The sequence below is a fragment of the Acanthaster planci genome, linkage group LG02 (assembly GCF_054643075.1).
Source record: "Acanthaster planci isolate LZ-2023a linkage group LG02, COTS_SCS, whole genome shotgun sequence".
Lineage (NCBI taxonomy): Eukaryota > Metazoa > Echinodermata > Asteroidea > Valvatida > Acanthasteridae > Acanthaster > Acanthaster planci.
Window position 1 is genome coordinate 18,331,589 of NC_141778.1, and position 15,525 is coordinate 18,347,113.

The window sequence follows — 15,525 nt, forward strand, 5'->3', positions numbered from 1 at the left end:
GATTCTTATTCTCAGCTCTCTCTCAAAATTCTTTCAAAACTTTTCCACAGTGTAATATTGTGCCAATCCATGTTGGCGGTTCATAATTTCGTCCTTTTGACTCACATTAAAGCAACTTGGTGTCTTTTTTTTAACACTCACATTTTCTACAGGAATTCTGTAAATGTCACTTGCATTTCTTTTCATTTGATCAAATCTTCCTAGAGACAAGAAGTATTCAGCAAAATATCTCCAGGCCAGAGTTTATTATTTCTGAGAAGAGAAGGCTGTCTACTTTAAAATGAAATGTCATACTTGAGCTGGTACAAGTGTATATGTACATGTATTTGCTTCTAATGTTGCAGAGACAACTAGAATTACCGCAATCAATTTGTAGAAGGGAAGAGAGAGAGCATTCCCTCCTCCGGGAATTCAAGAACGAAAGAGTTCATTACAGTTGTAGGGATGACACATGAGTCTCATGCATCAAGCAGAGGAGCGTTGGTATAAGAAATTACTTTTCTGAAACAAGTGACTTGAAATACATATTTGAATATTCTTTGGTACTCGTTAAAGAATTATTAAAACATATCGAGGTGTGCGAACAGCTGCATTTTTTCACAAGTGAGAAAAATGGCTGTTCTCTGATTGGTTCTTTGATCGTGCTGCAACCTGCCTGAAATTGAATCACGTCATGACCACGAGAGTGACGGCCTGCCATTTTTTAATCTGACGTGGAATATGGTCGGAAGGAGTTGGGGATCGAAGTATTTCGATGTTTCTGCTTTGTTTTCATCAGCAGTATGGCAGACTGTAAGCTTACTATGCGGTCACTTATTTTTTAAAGTGATATATAATCTTCAACATAACTTAAGGCGGTATGTAGCCTGTGGGTTTTAATAAACCTATTTTGAAGTGAACCGTTTCCGTTTCGGTCCACATGGAAACTGAACCATCAGGCTAACACATACTACGGTCACACACCCAGCAAAACATGGAGTGCATTAGGCTCTGTGGCTAGTTAATTTTAAACCACTTATCAGAGGCCTTTGATATTCTGCTCAAGCCTCAAAGTACGTTATAATTTGTTGGTATCGTGTTGTACAGATGGTACAAGACCCATCATTTGACGACGGATTTGTCACTAGATCATAAATGTTAGGAATAGGGGCCCTAGTAGCAGACCCATCCTGATCCTTCAATGGGAGTCCAGTGGTCACTTGGACAAGTATTGAGGACTTTCCTTCCTCAACTACTCTTTGGGTATAGGCCTACACCTGTCAAATAATTTTATCCACTCAATCAAGCTGCCTACTGTGCCATTGTGATAAAGCTTGCTTTAAAATATCTTTGGGGAAACTTTAAGGCTTTTGAGAATTTATCCAAAACAGCTATAGCAGTGTGCCTGTCATAAAAGGCTTTTCCCATTTGTGACCTGTCACCACAAAATCAGCTAAAAGGCGGAATTTGCAAAAATTGAGATATTGGTGTATTTGAATTCAGTAAAGGAGAGCTTTCCCAATGGTATGTATTTGGAACACTTGGAGTAAAAGTATGAGATAACAATGTGACCTTATTTGGGGGGCTTTGCGTCTTTGTTCCCGACATTGTTTCAGCATTTCTGACAAGGTACAAATAATTCTATCATAAAAACTGCTGAGAAAATAAAATTTTGAATGCGTGATCCTGTGAAATATTTCTAATAAAATTGGAGACGGCTTACTATTTCCAAATAGAGTAAAATCTCGATAAGTCAAAGCCGTTAAGTCGAAAGTCTGTTTACCTTGACGTCTTTCTGTATTGCCGACAAAAGAATAGGCCTTTATGTACAATAAACTATCCGTAACCCGAAGCGTCAATACCACTAAAGCCGCTTATCTCGAAGTTTTGGTAGGCCAATTAAAAAAAAACACTGAAAAATGATGAATAGAAAGTGGTGAAAGAACGCTTGCCTTCATTATGAGTCACTACTGTCAAGCGCACGGCTTTTTCTTTGATGAGCCGAGCATGTTCACACGGGCTGCCATTGTCACGTCGACAAGCACTGGGTCGGCATCAACCGCAACCGTAAAAAAGGCCGTGTCTGAAACGGACTTCCAGAGCTACGGCTAGGTCTATTGTCTGCGCGTCTCCATGCATTTCCAATGGAGAGAATACCAAGACCTTGCTCTAGACAAGAGATTCGGATGCAACCTAAATCAGGCACAAATGATGCACCCTCAAGCGCTTTGTACATGTATCACGTGACCCAGCATGGAAACCCTGACCGACTGGCGCAGCCTGCACGCTGCGTTATGCGGTAACAGCCCGATCAAGCAAACCAAAAGAATGAAATCTCAAGGCATAGACACAGGTACCGGTACATAACTTCATTGGTTTATTTATTAATGTACCACATAAAAACATGTTTAATGATGATGTTTGAGGAAAACTTGCACAGTAGGGATAGCCTAAAATCCACTTTGTGTTCGACTCAGCTTGCAGGCCAACTGCCGTAAGCCAGTAAGGCTGCATGTGCACCGAAGCATGTAACTTTCGATAACTCGAACATCGTGTAACTCGAACTTTTCGTCCATTCCCTTGAACTTCGACTTATCGAGATTTAACTGTATTACAGTACCCCAAAATTGACCTCAACTTCAATATCCCAGTTGGCACGAGACGTTGTTAAGACGTCTTAAAGACGTCCAATATTGACGTCTTATTAATGTCTTTTTTGAGTCGTATGTGCAAAGCCAAAAGACGTCGGCATCCTGACAAGTAAACGACGTCAGTGGTCCGACTAGAAAAAGATGTTAGCGTTATGACGAGTAAACGACGTCAACATCGCGACTAACAAAAGACGTCAACATCGAGACTAATAAAAGACGTCAACATTGAGACTAATAAAAGACGTCAACATTGCGACTAATAAAAGACGTCAACATTGCGACTAATGAAAGACGTCAACATATTGAGCAGTAAAAGACGTCAGCATTAAGACGTGTTTTATCCATCAAATATCAAGGAAAAAAGACATCTGCATTGGACGAGTCATGTTTTTTTTTTTTTTACTTTTTTATGATAAAAAGAAGTTCACCTGCCTGAACACGCTGCCTGGCTATGAAATAAATTTTGACTGAAGCGACTGTTTACAACTAAACATAATTTTTCTTTTATTTAACTCTGATTCTTCATATTATAATAACCTGTTAGCACACTTTGCTGAAAATGATGGTCTACACAAATATTATGTACCAATAATATTTCTGGTAAATTCAATGGCTTTGGACGGACCATTACAATTGCACCAAGCACGATCAACGTGACGATGAAACAAGGTACATTTGTGTTTACACTTCCTGGATAAAAGCAGTTAAAAGGTTTTACTTTTACGGACAAGGCAAGAATGGGAAACATTAATCACACAGTACATGTAGTATAAGCCATGTAACTGAATATTTGGCAGAACAAAACATTTCCAACCAGGCAAGACTTAGTAAAATACGTTTTAGATGTACATGTAATGGCATTTATGAGAGGTAGAAAAAAAGACATCAGTTGATGAAAAGATGTATGCTTGTACTAATAAGACAATTCAAATCGAGTTGGCTTAGAATTTAAAAAAAAGGAAACATGGAACACTTTTTTGAGAAAATTTTGTCTCATGCAGTGGTTTGTCAAATTTTTAGAAAACAGACTATCCTGGAACAGGATGATCTAGTCAGTTACAATTTAAATCACTGTACGTGTTTTAATCCCGCAAACAATTTTACCAAAGCCCCCCCCAAAATAAAACAATCAGACGTGTAATTTTGTTATAACCGTACTTTAAACAGCCTTCATTACTTCAACCCGAGGAAATAAACCCGAGGAAACAATGTACATATTTTACTTGAACAACAAAAGGTTTAAAGTTTTCAAATAAGACCCAATACAAAAATAGGCTTTATGCTCATTAGTTAAATATCACCGAAATATATGAAACAGCCAGGAAACAGGCCATCTGATGCACTAGACTGGTCCCACAGTTATCCGGTGGGCATGCCTGCTGAATTACTCAGGGCTCTTGGTTTGTCTCTGATAGAAATACTAAGCTTGAAGTACTTCGCTATTTGTTGTCTTACTGCAGACACTGTTGTGCCGTGTGATGCAACACTTTCTGCAAATGTTAGACAAATAAGACAATTTATTTTTGTAAAAACTATAAGGACTTTGGTGGCAGTAAATAAACCGGTCCTCTACCATTGTTTACACCACGTCTGAGCTTAAGTGCGCATGTTCATTGTGATTGAGAATGAAAAAGAATTTTTCTGCCACCAACTGTCTCTAACATGTCTACATCGAGTGGCCAATATTGTACATTGCATCACATACATGTACTGCCGTTACATTTTCACAGTTTAGTCTCACCAATACAATGGTATAACGTTTAATCTTAAAAGGGTAAATTAGATTTATTGACGCTGTTAGTATTTGCCATATTTGATGACGCTGAAGTATGGGCACTGTGGCAAGCCCAGATGCTCCTTACTGCACTACGACTGCGAGTCTACGTACGACTATGAATAAACACTGTCTGTGGTCCACCCATGGAGGTACATGTTGGAAACAACCGGGGCCAACCCGGTTGACTGTTGAGGATTAAAATTATTGCGTTTAAGCCTGACCTCTGCTTCACCAACAATGCCAATACGTAAAAGAACTACATTTTATAAGCACTTACCTTTTAAGGAAGGGCCTAACCTGTCTAAACGGACAAGCTGCTTGCAGCGATACTTGTACATGTACATGTACTCGAGCTCAGTTAATTCAAAGCACGGACAAAATTATGAAGTAGTACTGGTTCCCTGACCTGAAGATCTTTATTCCATTGGAAATACGTGTAGATGCCAAAGTCAATAGACCTAACCGTAGTTCTGGAAGCCCGTTTTGTCTTTTGGACATGACCTCAGTCTTTGCCATCGCTGGTTCCAGTCGGCATGCTCAGAGTCTCCTCGGAAGGCTGGAACCAGCTAAGACTAAGCCAGAGCCACTATAGTAGGGCGGTGCACACGCTCGAAGCCAGTCGTTGCTTGCGAGCATGCAGCTGGCAAAGAAAGAAAATAGCCTCAACCATTCTAAATGTAGGGGTATTTTAATGTCATGTTATTTTAAATCAGACGAGGGGGTTGAGGGTCAGATCCACTGCAAATAATCATAAGTCACAAGCAAGTGTACTAAACCACACTCGCAATTCCTCTTGTGTTAAAATTTCCCTGTAAACTGGACACTCGCACTATTGCTATCTCACACGTCCCTCTTGACGAATAGATGAGAACAGTCAAACAGAACAGTCACCTGCGGCTGCAGGTGGGATTTTGCGATACACTGTATGCCATTGCTTTGTCGAACCTTCCGCGGTGAAACCGAGTGAGAACCGGCAAAATCCGAGACAAACTAAAAGTCACCGTGCAAAATCTTCATAAAGTTATCTAAATCTTTTTCTTTTTCTGTAGTATGTTGACGATTTGATAACGACTGTAAAATGACGTCGTAAAGACGTCGTGTGTTTCATGTATTGCTTGTTGAAGAAAACAATTCAAATAGAGAAAAAAGACGTCGTTAAGACGTCGTTTTCTCCTTTCACTGTATGTGTGGTACCGATGATTTGATAACGACTGCAAAACGACGTCTTTAAGACGTCGTTTTTTTGTCACGACCACTTTACGACACACGACCACATAACGACGTCTTTCACGCGTCGTATGCCCACTGGGATGAGTTTAAACCCTCAGAACCAAAAAGGAGCGAAATACGACTTTCCGCTCATTTTGTTGTGACAGGTTACATTTCATGATAAGTTGTGTTCATGTAAATCTCTTTGGACAAAACCCAGTGTTGGCAATCCAGGGAGATGTTATATAAATGAAGATACTTCATTACGTAGCCTTTCAGACTGCAATGACATTTGCCATTTTACAAGAAGTGGTGTTACTCTGCTATCAAGTGAAATTTCAAGTTTGGAATAAATCCTGACGAATAAGAGGTTTTGCTGCTAATTTATGGTGGTGCCTCATCACGTCATCAGGTCCAGGTGCCTCAGTTGAACTCTATCAATAAGCTGTCTCTCAACACCCTTAACAGTAATTTGAAGCTGGGAAGTTTCATAGAATCTGTCTCCTGCTAGCCTTGTATCTTCTCCATCAGGCACTTGTGTAGAAACACTCTGAAACTGTTGATTGACAACTTCAACTTTGGCACTGCAATCACTATGTTTCATTGTACCACGCTGAGCTAGATCTATAGAGCTCACAACTCATTTTAAGTCCAGTGGTCAAGCATGAAGTATGGTTCTGTGAAATAATGAACTCTTTTCAGCTGAATACAAGTCCATGTTCTTCCTTTCACAGATACAAGATCACACCTGTAGACTGTAAAATTGCCAGCCATGAGGGTACATCTCTAATCAAGCACGTACATGTACAGCCTTCGCAGATTTAAGCTTACACCTGTAATCTCAAGAGGACCCATGACGAGGATACATCACTTGTTATCAAACAGCCTTCTACTATTGGGTGAGTCAAACAGAGTAGGGCCCACTCCGTCACAGCAAGAATTTGTGTAACAAACTGTTACCCAAGGCATTTAACTGCTTGAATTACATGTACAAGTAATGTACGTCTACCTGCAGAGTGACTTTGCCCATGCATCACATCAGTAGTTATACCTGCATTGGGTCAGTTCAGTCCAGTAAGTCACATAGCGTTCACTGTCATGCGGTGTTTGTCCGTGAAATTGCAGCAGATTCCCTGAAACCATGCAAACTGAGTTTTTGTCTTTGTTGGTAAATTTGGCTTTACTTGAAGTTGAAACGCAGTCCTGCTATTTAGGGCAGCACAAACAAACGCTATCTTTTGTACACAACATTGTGAAAAATTGGATACAAGTGTTAGAATAATGCAGCTAGCTGCCTACAGCCTTCAGAATTATTGCTTCCTCTCTACATGCATGTGTGGAAAGATTCACAAAGTGCTGAACTTTAAACTACACAAATGTTCATGTGTTCATAGAATTGCTGTTGAGCAGAGTTTTGATGGAGTGGGCCATGAGTTTTCTTCACTTCAGAAATGATTCTTTGGGGGAAAGCATGTGGTATAGATTCTTAGTAACTATCTTTTTGCATTTAAATACGCCACAATGGGGTGTGGTTTCTAAAACAGCAGAATTGACATGATAATCTGTATTGTCATTCGTACTTTTTCAAGTGCAATGCAAAATATGTCATCCTGTTTTAGTGGATCACATAGGTTGACCCATGCCCAGGCCCCTCCAAAAGCCAAAAGTATAACAACTAACCCAGTATGCAAAATTGATCAGCCAAGAAATAAATCCATTGGAAGGTTGTTCCTTGCCATGCACATTTCAAATGGACTGGAAGGCAATAATATTTCAGTTGAATTCATTGTAACTCTTGCTATTTTACATAAGCGGCGAGAACATGTGCAAGTGGGCCAAATACAAGTAGAATTGATGTGTAGCACTGAACAACTATTCATAAAGGGCCGCATAATTAAGGCAGCTACCCCACTCAGTGCATAAATTTTGTATTCCCTGCAATAAGAACCATTCAATTTTTCAGGAAAAATTGATCTGATCTATGGTTCTGATATTATATCATAGGCTTACATGCCACTGAATGTAAATTGAATGATACATGTATGTGCACTGTTGTACATGTACATGTCACATGAAATTTCTTGCTACGACTACCAGTCATTAGCTTGACATGTGACCCTTCACATTATCTCCTGTGTAGCATTAGCTAGTTCAGATGAGGGCATGTACACATATGAAATTGATCAAGTTCATATTTAGGAGTATCAAACCAAATATTCTAATCACTAGATGTCTGTTAAGGTTTTCCTCTGATCTTGTGAAAAGCAGCAGTGGAATTCTTTTTCCTTTGTGCCTTTTTCCTCCAAGTTATTCTCTCAATCAGATCAGAAGCACATTAACCCTAACCCTCCTCAATCCTCCAACAGGTGAAGGATTCAGGAGGGTTAGGGTTAATGAAACTGCTCAGTGAGGTATATTTCCATTTTTAAACATTTATTTTTTACCAATACATTGTAATAAGCTGAAAGAGACTTCTCTCTGGTGTAAATAATACGAACCAAGAACTTCACCCACAATATTCTTTGTAATTTCCTTTTTTTGCAGAACTCTACCCAAAAGTAAGTTTCCTTGTTCACTTGCATCTGTTTACACGTTATACTCTCTGAATACACAAGAACCCGATTTCTTCATCTGAAAATTTGGCAAGATATCTTTTTCAAAGTTGATTCCAATTCTTTTCATGCACAAGCTTTATTCTGTCAGTTTTTCAAAGCTGATGGCAAACTTTCTTTTCTGAATACAGAACTCAAAATTTTTCTAAGCACTGAACCTTCCTTGCAATTCAACCTCTATTTGCTATAACTTTATGACAAGGACAATTGTTAAACTTTTAACATGCAAAAGTGAACTCATGCCCAAAGCCTACTTTAACTGCTTTCACACCAACAAATGTTTAAGAATGGTCAAAGTCCAGTAGTGTGGTACATGTACATCATCAGTTCAAGACATCAAGAAAAAGCCTAACAAGGATCTCTGCACCTAAGATGCCTCTCAAAACTCTCATCTTTCATACAACTGACTACTTAGCTGGGATATGTACACTTGTACTTGTAAGTGTACATGTATGTGGTTTTTTTCCTGAATGCTGTTGCAACACACTCAGTGGATGAACCAACAGTTCATAATTAAATTTTGCACACCTGAATAACAGTGTCTTTCTCCAAATCACAAATTTTATGTGAACTTAATAAAGGGAACTTCTGGGTTGTTCTCAAACATTGCTGAATCAACTGAAACAGTCACATTTCAAAAGGTTTACTTTTCAAAATCTATCTTATTTCTTTCTCCAAATCCCAAACAAAAGACTTTCTCTTTAAAAACTTAACACCAATTCAATACATTCTTTTTGAGAAGAGAAGATAAACCTTCAACTGTTACTGCAGTTCTTTTCCATAATATCATTTTTAAACAATTCTAATAAAAACACCCAGGCATCCATGTGCCCAGCTGCTCATGTGCCATGCATACTTACAGTACCATTTTTCACATCTCTATGGAACTATCTCCCATGTTTTGAACAGTACCACACCATGTGCCCCTTCAGATATAAGGGTATAAATTTGAATTGCAAAGGATGCAAATGAACAAGTAATCAGAAATCAAATACAAAGAAATTACTTCAAACTGTGTCACATGAACATGAAAACAATTAATTTAGCCCTCCTTTTGCTGTAACAGTCACAGTCAAAAATCCCTTCCACTTCTCCTTGTGCAGTATGCAGACATATCGTATGTCACTTGACTGATTTGACTGATAGGACGACTGTGTCGAGAATGCATCTTTGAGTATAAATACATGTACATTGTACGCACTATATATATGCACTAAATAAACTTGGACCTAGCATCCCATTTCCTAGTTTATACATGTACAATAACTGATTGGCCAAAGTTTCGTAACAGCATAGGGTTCTGAATAGCCTATAGACAGAGCCTACAAAAAGTGTTCCCTACTTACATGTACATGTATCTGCTACATTTACATTGCAAACATTGCTTCCGTTTCATACATATGCCCCTCAAGGAAGACCTTTGCCAGCTTTACAACTGTAGAACCGTACTCCAAACTCCTTCATTTGCTTTGCTTTTGTCAATGTGTTTATTTCTTTCAGCTCATAGTCATTACGATGCATCCATTTTAACACGAGGGGCACTTTCTCCTATCTACAGGAGGGCGTCTCACCCATACTAAAGCCATCTACCACCCAAACGTATGCACTTAAATTTTGACCAAACAACTTTAGGAATACTTTGTATATATTTCTAAATATTTTATGTTTGATATCATTGGATGACACTGAACACAGTAATTGAAGAATTCCCTCAACCATTCTTGAACTCGCACATTAATTGAAGAATTCACACAGAAATTGAAGAATTTCCTCAACCATTCTTGAACTCGCACATTAATTGCCAGGAGGGCCATGAATACTACATTTACATTTAATTCATTTCTCAGGAAAAACAGGTTATGAGGACAGTAACTTGTAAGTAAACAAAGTAAGAAACAGTTACAGTGACTAACATGAATTCCAATCAGCTCCCAAAGGATTGCCCAAAAGAAATAAATTCTGTCAAAGGGGCTCTCCAGACTAATTGAAATACAAAACACATATTAACTGACATTAAAGTAAAATTAACAAAATTAAATTGGAAAAAGTTAACTGATAAAATAAATTTTTTGAATTTCATTTGCATAATTACTGATATATACAGTCTACGTATTAACAATATAAAAAGAACAATACTTCATTATACTAAAAACAAACAAGGGGATAAATACATGATTGGAAAGCCTGAGAGATGGGTTCTGGTCTGGCCACTGCCTGGGTGGCATGGCCCTACTTGTACATCCATCTAAAGTCCTAACCCTAACCCACTAGGGCCTTTTTTTAGGGCACATCCTCAATCCTCCAAAATCCTCCAATAAACCAACTTCAAAAACTGCATTCATCCTCAATCCTCCAAAACCACCTGGAGGATTCAGAGGATTGAGGTGGGTTATTAATCAATCCCTCTTGTGATTGGGTAACATTTATTTCTTCAAGTGTATTTCCCAAATTAGGAAGTGGACCCTTCCTACATGTATTTCAACCTTCAGCCATCTCAATTTGTATGAGAGGCAATGAAATTCTATATAAACCCAACAAAAGCAGAATATACACAGACGCTGCTCCTAATTATCTCTGATTGACCTCAAACTACAAAAAACCAAACAAGGTTAATGTCTCATAGACTTAACTACATGTTAATTTATGTAAGAACCACTGACATTCTGTCCTTTCCAACTAATCTTTATCTTGTCGGTATTCATATCCTCCTCTTTTCTTGACGCAGCTGTTTGACTGCGATAGGGGGCCCCTTGATGTCTTGTATTTCATCCGTATCATCATTTGGTTAATAATTATGCTGAGAACTCAGCTAAGGCTCAGCTCATGTAAAAAATGCATGAAGGTGGGGGCAGATTCCACCCCACCCCCCCCGCTCTTTGGGGTTTAAGGAGGGGAACTATTCGAGATGATATTCTCAGATATTATTGAATCATTCAGAAGCAACAAAATCTATCTTTACTTCTTTCTCCAAAGCCTAAAAAACATCCTTCCTCATCAAATCCCAAACACCAACTGACTACATGTACATTCTTTTGTAGTAACAGAAGATTTATCCTTTCACTTTGATTGGAATTCTTTACATATTTTTATTCTCAAACTTTCCTGATGCACGTACGCATGCACATTCAAACACATCGCAACTACGCAACTACTAGTGTGCAATTTGTAATCAAAGTTGCATTTATCACCTCACCACAACTACATCACTGCATCTACAAATCTTAAGGTTTTTACATGGCCATTTCTATCTGGATAAATAATTCTTAATATTCATCATGGATAAATCATCTAAAATTGCCTCAGTGACAAGTACAATTGGCCTGCCAGTTTGTGGAAGTCACCCACATCTAGATGGCTTGAAATTGTCTCTAATTTCTATCAGACCAACTTGAGAAGTTCCTGTATACTTCCAGATACTTCCCTTTCTTCCCATGAAATTTGGGTCAATTGTTTCCTCAAAGGGAAACTGGTTAATACACATTTCTTTGTAAGCTCTGCATACCTCACTTTCCTACAGTCTAGTTGTGGTCTGAGATTAATGAAGGTAAAAAGTTCTCACTTTTCTTGCTTTGCCAAATCTATACAGGCAAATACACATGTACATATTTAAGCTTCATTGCAGTCACTCTTAGTAAAATATCTCATGTATTGTTGCAAACATCTTTAGTAAAGAATATTTGCATAGGCCCTAGCCTTTACTGGCAAGGAAATAAAGTTTTGTCAAGTTTTCTTATTATGGAAATGCAGAGCATTTCAAAACAAATATCAACCAATTTCTTTCTTTTCTGGAAATCTTACCTGTTCTCCAGTTACAGTGCTTTGAGTAACAATCTTTGCAATGTGAAATAAGGACTGTCAATTTTTCTTACATCTCTGAAAACTTATTCGCTCTATCCCCTTAAGCTCATGCATATTCATATATCTGTCTCACCACTTGAGTTTAGTCCTACAACTACGTTCTTTCAAAACTTTTCCACAGTTTAATATTGTGCAAATCCAATTGGCAGTTCATAATTTCTTCATTTTGACTCATATTAAAGCAACTTAGTGTCTTTTTTTTAACACTCACATTTTCTACAGGAATTCTGTAACTGTCATGTTCATATCTTTTCATTTGATCAAATCTTCCTAGAGACAAGAAGTATTCAGCAAAATATCTCCAGGCCAGAGTTTATTGTTTCTGAGAAGAGAAGGCTGTCTACTTTGAATTGAAATGTCATACTAGAGCTGGTACAAGTATATATGTACGTGTATTTTCTTCTAATGTTGCAGACATCAATTCAATTTGTTTCCTTTAATTCAGTAGGCTAGTTGATTTTATTCTTTAGTTGAAACCAGTGGCTTCTTTTTTAAAGTGCACACTGCATCAAAGCATTGTGGATTTAGAGCTGAAGGCTTCTCAAATCAATGGCTTGCAACTTTTACACTGGTGCACAGTTGTTACCATTTGTTTCAGTCTTAAAACTTGACCTTATTAGCGAAATTTGTATGCAGATTTGAACACGTAGGTGCAGTACATGAAGGTTGAATATTTATTATGTATAGAGCTGCTTACTCGCAGACATTGAGCATGAGACTCGTGCATTTCTGGTTATCTCAAGCTGTCATATGCTTACATAGGATTAGTAGTCAGAAATTGCCTCGGATCAAACCACACATCATCTAGAATCTAAAGGTTTTGGCATCTTTATTTAAGCAGTCCCCAAACCCCAACACCATTAAGGTTTCACGCTCACGTGCTGTGTTGCCAGATTCTTATTCTCAGCTCTCTCTCAAAATTCTTTCAAAACTTTTCCACAGTGTAATATTGTGCCAATCCATGTTGGCAGTTCATAATTTCTTCCTTTTGACTCACATTAAAGCAACTTCCTTTCTTTTTTCTTAACACTCACATTTTCTACAGGAGTTCTGTAAATGTCACTTGCATTTCTTTTCATTTGATCAAATCTTCCTAGAGACAAGAAGTATTCAGCAAAATATCTCCAGGCCAGAGTTTATTATTTCTGAGAAGAGAAGGCTGTCTACTTTAAAATGAAATGTCATACTTGAGCTGGTACAAGTATATATGTACTTGTATGTGCTTCTAATGTTACAGAGACAACTAGAATTACCACAATCAATTTGTAGAAGGGAAGAGAGAGAGCATTCCCTCCTCCGGGAATTCAAGAACGAAAGAGTTCATTACAGTTGTAGGGATGACACATGAGTCTCATGCATCATGCAGAGGACAGTCGGTATAAGAAATTACTTTTCTGAAACAAGTGACTTGAAATACATATTTGAATATTCTTTGGTACTCGTTAAAGAATTATTAAAACATATCGAGGTGTGCGAACAGCTGCATTTTTTCACAAGTGAGAAAAATGGCTGTTCTCTGATTGGTTCATTGATCGTGCTGCAACCTGCCTGAAATTGAATCACGTCATGACCACGAGAGTGACGGCCTGCCATTTTTTAATCTGACGTGGAATATGGTCGGAAGGAGTTGGGGACCGAAGTATTTCGATGTTTCTGCTTTGTTTTCATCAGCAGTATGGCAGACTGTAAACTTACTATGCGGTCACTTATTTTTTAAAGTGATATATAATCTTCAACATACATGTAACTTAAGGCGGTATGTAGCCTGTGGGTTTTAATAAACCTATTTTGAAGTGAACCGTTTCCGTTTCCGTCCACATGGAAACTGAACCATCAGGCTAACACATACTACGGTCACACACCCAGCAAAACATGGAGTGCATTAGGCTCTGTGGCTAGTTAATTTTAAACCACTTATCAGAGGCCTTTGATATTCTGCTAAGCCTCAAAGTACGTTATAATTTGTTGGTATCGTGTTGTACAGATGGTACAAGACCCATCATCTGACGACGGATTTGTCAGTAGATCATAAATGTTAGGAATAGGGGCCCTAGTAGCAGACCCATCCTGATCCTTCAATGGGAGTTCAGTGGTCACTTGGACAAGTATTGAGGACTTTCCTTCCTCAACTACTTTTTGGGTATAGGCCTACACCCATCGACTAATTTTATCCATTCAAGCAAGCTGCCTACTGTGCCATTGTGATAAAGCTTGCTTTAAAATATCTTTGGGGAAACTTGAAGGCTTTTGAGAATTTATCCAAAACAGCTATAGCAGTGTGCCTGTCATAAAAGGCTTTTCCCATTTGTGACCTGTCACCACAAAATCAGCTAAAAGGCGGAATTTTCAAAAATTGAGATATTGGTGTATTTGAATTCAGTAAAGGAGAGCTTTCCCAATGGTATGTATTTGGAACACTTGGAGTAAAAGTATGAGATAACAATGTGACATTATTTGGGGGGCTTTGCGTCTTTGTTCCCGACATTGTTTCAACATTTCTGACAAGGTACCAATAATTCTATCATAAAAACTGCTGAGAAAATATAATTTTAAATGCGTGATCATGTGAAATATTTCTAATAAAATTGGAGACGGCTTACTATTTCCAAATAGAGTAAAATCTGGATAAGTCAAAGCCGTTAAGTCGAAACTCTGTTTACCTTGACGTCTTTCTGTATTGCCGATAAAAGAATAGGCCTTTATGTACAATAAACTATCCGTAACCCGAAGCGTCAATACCACTAAAGCCGCTTATCTCGAAGTTTTGGTAGGCCAATTAAAAAAAAACACTGAAAAATGATGAATAGAAAGTGGTGAAAGAACGCTTGCCTTCATTATGAGTCACTACTGTCAGGCGCACGGCTTTTTCTTTGATGAGCCGAGCATGTTCACACGGGCTGCCATTGTCACGTCGACAAGCACTGGGTCGGCATCAACCGCAACCGTAAAAAAGGCCGTGTCTGAAACGGACTTCCAGAGCTATGGCTAGGTCTATTGTCTGCGCGTCATGCATTTCGAATGGAGTGAATACCAAGACCTTGCTCTAGACAAGAGATTCGGATGCAACCTAAATCAGGCACAAATGATGCACCCTCAAGCGCTTTGTACATGTATCACGTGACTCAGCACGTAAACCCTGACCGACTGGCGCAGCCTGCACGCTGCTTTATGCAGTAACAGCCCGATCAAGCAAAGCAAAAGAATGAATTCTCAAGGCATAGACACAGGTACCGGTACATAACTTCATTGGTTTATTTATTAATGTACCACATAAAAACATGTTTAATGATGATGTTTGAGGAAAACTTGCACAGTAGGGATAGCCTAAAATCCACTTTGTGTTCGACTCAGCTTGCAGGCCAGCTGCCGTAAGCCAGTAAGGCTGCATGTGCACCGAAGCATGTAACTTTCGATAACTCGAACATCGTGTAACTCGAAC

At 38.5% G+C, this 15,525-nt stretch overlaps 1 long non-coding RNA gene across 8 annotated transcripts in view; it reads left to right on the top strand.

Annotated features, from left to right (window-relative positions):
• The window catches only part of LOC110983827 (uncharacterized), a 118,183-nt gene that overhangs the window by 81,739 nt on the left and 20,919 nt on the right, over positions 1-15,525 (top strand). For all 8 annotated transcript variants that reach the window (XR_015424325.1, XR_015424327.1, XR_015424331.1 and 5 more), the window contains one exon: positions 6,351-6,515. This is a non-coding gene — a long non-coding RNA (uncharacterized LOC110983827). The remainder of the gene's footprint in view (positions 1-6,350; positions 6,516-15,525) is intronic.